This window comes from Mastomys coucha, unplaced genomic scaffold (assembly GCF_008632895.1).
Source record: "Mastomys coucha isolate ucsf_1 unplaced genomic scaffold, UCSF_Mcou_1 pScaffold14, whole genome shotgun sequence".
NCBI classification, from domain to species: domain Eukaryota; kingdom Metazoa; phylum Chordata; class Mammalia; order Rodentia; family Muridae; genus Mastomys; species Mastomys coucha.
The window spans coordinates 61,275,375-61,280,604 of record NW_022196896.1 but is presented as its reverse complement, the minus strand read 5'-3'; the positions used below and the strand labels follow the sequence as shown (position 1 = coordinate 61,280,604).

Sequence of the window (5,230 nt, the reverse complement as noted above, 5' to 3'; positions counted from 1 at the left end):
GGATTAAAGGCGTGCGCCACCACCGCCCGGCTCTTTCTTTCTTTCTTTATAAATGAGTTATTTTATTGTAGGAAGGATAGAATATGCTGGTTAAGTAGAGAGAAAGAAAGGAGAGGAAAGAGAGAGAGAGAGAAAGGAAGGAGAGGGAGAAAGCCAGAGAAGAGAACAAAGAGCAGAGAGGAGAGAGAGCAAGCGAGGGAGAGCTAGGCTTTATTTCTTATAGCTTTTGAATGTTCTCATACTTGCAGCACTGGACCATATAGCCCAGGAACAGAGTCGTTGCCTGGCATGTCTAAGGCCCTGGGATTGAACCTCAGCACTGCACAGAAAGAGACCCCCAAACTGTAAAGGCATACCATATTATGCTAGCAGCAGCCCCATATGTTGCCTGTCTCTGGGATGTGTCAAGAGACCACAGTGATTGACTATTCTGTGCATGATACTCTGTAGAAAAACTCTCCTCTCACACTAATGTACACGTCTCAGAAAGAATATCCATCGTTAACGACACATGTCTGTACTTTAGTGATACTGTGAGAAGAGTTACTAACTGGTTTGAAAGTTAGCTTCTAAAGTGAGAATTGATATGAAATATAGGTAATTTTACTATTTGTAGTTTAATTTGTGCTGTGCTGTGTGTATGTGTGTGTGTGTGTGTGTGTGTGTGTGTGTGTGTATGGTTTTTAGTTTATTAATGCACTACAGACTGAAACATACGAGTCTGTATTCAGGAGACAGTTTGCCATTCTCTAGCTGTCTTTTGAGCATATTCATGTTTGACCAACTTACTACTGACATTTTAATTTCACATTAAATCTCTACGAATGATTGAGAGATTTGTCACAGCATCCAGAGCACCTGTAGTGTGAAATAATGGTTTCCTTTCAACATGACTAGGATGGTAAAACTGAAGGAAACAAAGCACTTCTTCCTGTTCCATATGTCCCGTGTGTAGATGGTTTGAAAGAATAGCATAGCACCATAAATCTAGTGTCTTGATGAGAAAGCACGCTGTTGCTGTGAGGAGCAAGCAGATGACCTGAAGCCAGACAGTGAAATTTACATAGCTCTCCCCTGGTAGAGCCATCTTCCAGCTTTGCTGAGAACACAGTCTGTCAATAATTTGTTGCGTGTGGTTATGAGAGCGACCACAGTGTTTTGGGGCTCTGATTCAGAACCTTCATCTCTGTCTGCAGGGTGGAGTAACCTGCCCTGCAGCACACCACCAAAAGGGCTGGGAGAAGCGCTTCTCTCCCAGTCCTTCCGCTGCTGTGTGGTAAGCTGCCCCTGTGTAGTGAATCCTGCTGTGTGTCGTTTACATAAGAACATGGTACACTGCCCTCATTATATTACACAACTCTTAGCATATATTCTTTCTGTATGAGACATTTGAATCCTGTAATTACATATTTCTACCCATTGAGGCTAATGAACTTTGTTACTTGGCCTTTTTGCCCCTGTATCTAGGAAGAACTGTAGTGTTAGGTTTTGTATGGTGTGCAAGGCAGGCTGAAGCTTATGGAGACTTTATGCAAACACAGGCATACATGATACATGTCTTACTGCTAAGGCATAAATCTGTTTTTGTTTGCCTGATAGTATGGAGTGAAGTGACCAGACAAATTAAAATAGGGGTAGTCTTGGGAGTAAGTGGACAGCAGTTAGACACAAATGAAATGCAGACAGGATGATGGTCACCCAGCAGAACCTGAGTATGCTTGCTTTTGGGAAGTGCTTTTAAGTCATTATTGCTTTATCCCTGAGGAGAGATTCTAATCATCTGCATTTGTGTGCTCTCATGGAAGAGCTGGCATCGCATTGGGGTGCGGTTCCTAGTCAGCCCACAGCCATGAGGCCAACATCTCTTCACTCCAGGGCATGTCCTGCCAAGTGCTGACATTTGGTAGGGTAAGCCTGTTAAGTGCGGTTTTCATTTTCAGTGCTTTAAGTTTGTGATAAGTTTACTGAGACGTCCCAGTCCATAGGCATCTGTGCTCAGAATCTTAGGAGCCAAGACCACTTCCATCATGCACCAGTGGACTCTTGCCCCACCTGAGTGCGGGTGGAGTTAAAGGTTCAGTGTTAACTGTTGGGTTGGCATTTATGAACGAGGGACCAAGGATGGCCATCAGATCTGAGCTGTGGCACCATAATGTTACTGAATTAAAAGCAGATCTGGACAGTAAAGCAATATCAAAAGATTTCCTTAAGGAACTACTAGAACAGAGAGAATGAGGCCATATCGTAGAACAGGGCACAGCATCAAACACAGTGTCAGCAAGTGAGCATTTACAGCCAGAGAATACGTGGAGTCAGTGGATGTAACGTTAAGGGAAAGACACCTCAGGAGTACAGCATGGGTTTGGAAAGATGAGCTGGAGTTATATCCTTTTAAGTTGCCTCACTGACTGCAAAGCCTGGGATCCCCAACACCCTTGATTTTTGCTGGATCACTTTGATAGTGAGCCTTAGTGGAGAGCGAACGGCAACTCTGCCATGGTGGTGTGCCTCATGCTCGCTTAATGCAGATGGAGCCTAGACCTGTCCTGTCCACTCAGGCTTTCAGTTTATTGCCCATTGATACAATTATTTTTAAGCTAAAAAAAATCCCCCATTTTTTATTCTATCTGTGAAATACTTTTAGTGTTATGCTTAGTAATTTCACATGAAAATTTGCTCAAGAACCCTTTGCCTCAGCTTCCTGGAATATGCATTTTATTTAAAGAAGCACAGAAATAAAGTGTAACCTTTTATAGGCATTTTACTCTGACTGTTAGATTCAGAACTCTGAAGATTTTTGCCCTTTGGAGATGACTCGTTAGGTGTCCTCTGTGGCTTCCCAGGACTTAGCAAGTACTGCCTAGGTGCCATGGAGGAACACTTGATGTGCTCTGTGAACCCCTCACAGCTTCTGATGACTTCGTTATAAAAGCTTGTGAACATGTAAAGTAGTGAAAGCAGGGCATAGTCTAAGATTCTCCTCCGGTTGCAGGGTTATAGAAAGACTTTTATGGTCTGCCATTTGTCATGGTCTGATACTCATTTCAGAAACTTGGTTGCTGTCCTCATCGTTCTCGCCCAAGTGAGACATTTAATTTTTATCCCTTCTCTGGAAAGTTAGGCTTTACCTAAAACTGTGTCATTGAATGTTTCTCTAACCAAACATATTATCAAAGGTACATTGTCTGTCTTTGCTTGACCAATGGGTTATGGACATCACCTAATAGTGGAATTAGAAAAGCACCAACTATCAGGCACTGGAAACATTTAATAGGAGCATGAAAATGGGACGATCCACTTTCAAGTGCTGTAGTAGACCACCGAGTCCTGCCACGTGGGCTAGTGAGTCCATTTTCTTGCACACTGGTATGGAGCTGGATATCCCAGGAGCAACTGCTCACCTCAGTACAGAGTACAGCATAACAAGCCACAAGATAAACCTGAGTGAGTATAGTGGAAATCAGATACACAGCAAAGTGAAACAGCCAAAGGGAGTATAGGTACCCACAGGGAAGTGCCCAGAGCCGTGGAAGAGACTGCCTCCAACTCCCACCTCCAAGATGAAGTACCAAAGAAAGAAAGAAGTCACAGCCTAAAACAATGTCGTTGGAACCTACAGTTTTTAAATATCTTATCATTGAGGAAATGCAGTGCCTTAGTTATGGTTTTACTGCTGTGAACAGACACCATGACCAAGGCATCTTTTATAAGGACAACATTTAGTTGGGGCTGGCTTACAGGTTCAGAGGTTCGGTCCATTATCATCAAGGCAGGAACATGGCAGCATCCAGGCAGGCATGGTGCAGGAGGAGCTGAGAGTTCTACATCTTCATCTGAAGGCTGCTAGTGGAAGACTGGCTTCCAGGAAGCTAGGATGATGGTCTTATAAAGCCTACAGTGACACACCTACTCCAACAAGGCCACACCTCCTAATAGTGCCACTACCTGGGCTAAGCATATTCAAACCATGACATGCAGTGTTATGGAAAGAACTTGGGTTTTGGAATAAAACTTTGCTTTTCAAGTTTGCTAATTATTTAGTGTCTGTGTTGTGTTCCATTGCTTCTTCTCTTTGAACTACAGTGTCCTCTTGTGTATCCCCATAGGGGGACTGATTATCTGAACCAATCTTGTAAAAGCACCCAGCAGCATGCCTGGTGGTGCCTAAGTGCCTTTCAGTGAATGTTAAGTCCCTCCCCCCACCCCCATCTCATTCACTGAAAGTCCCTTGCATCTCATAAGCATCTTTTATGAATGCAGAGGCAGGGCTTCCAGGTAGGAGGCAGTTGCAGAGGGCAATGCAGAGGGCAGCGGTTAATTATTTGAAGAGGCATTTCATATGCATTGAGTCAGGATGTAGCTATTGAAGGACAGCTTAGGAGGAGGAGGGTGTTCCCACCCAGTATAATCCCCAAAATCAAATTCAGGAGGGCACATTGATTATTCTTTTCTACAACAGATTAATCTCATCATTGTACATAGACAGTTGGCTCTCCATGGCTATGTGCTCTCACATCCTTAGACTCAGGGAACCTCAGATTGAAGTATTCGGAAAAACATCTTTTCCTTGCTATTATTCCCAAACAGTGATAGTGTAACAACTATTCCAAACATTTAGACTGTATTACTTGTTATAGATAACTGGTGATCATTTAAAGTAGGCAAGAGGCTGTAATAAGTTGGATACAAATATTACACACAGCTTGTAAGCTATTGGACACTGGACTGTAGATTCTCATATCCCTGGGATTGCTGGGAAGGCTTGTCGTCAGATACCAGAGACTGGCAGATGATTATAACTTTCACTGTCTCTTCCCTGAGAAACTTTGTATTGTTATTTAAGAAGTTTGTTTAGTACACTTCAGAGACCAGGGGGCATAGCAGTAACAGAACTCCCTCCTGCCCCCCCTCTGTGTGTTTGTGTGTGTGTGTGTGTGTGTGTGTGTGTGTGTGAGAGAGAGAGAGAGAGAGAGAGAGAGAGAGAGAGAGAGAGAGAGAGAGAGAGAGAGAGAGAGAGAGAGAGAGGACCCAGGAGATATACAGATTGTCAGAGGCCAGCTCTGGCAGTGTGTTCGGAATCCAAGGAGGAGATGTGGGGTCAGCAACTAGTGTACACACTCACACACATTTGGTGGATGAAGCAAAGCTCCAACAACTTTCTCTTAGTCCTTATGTACTTTAATGAAATACCCTATGCAGGGGGAAAAACACATTCCAATCAATTCTTTTT

General features: G+C 43.5%; 1 protein-coding gene across 4 annotated transcripts in view; it reads left to right on the top strand.

Moving 5' to 3' along the window:
* The window catches only part of Prim2 (DNA primase subunit 2), a 218,711-nt gene that overhangs the window by 175,005 nt on the left and 38,476 nt on the right, over positions 1-5,230 (top strand). The gene's annotated exons all lie outside the window — the stretch shown is intronic.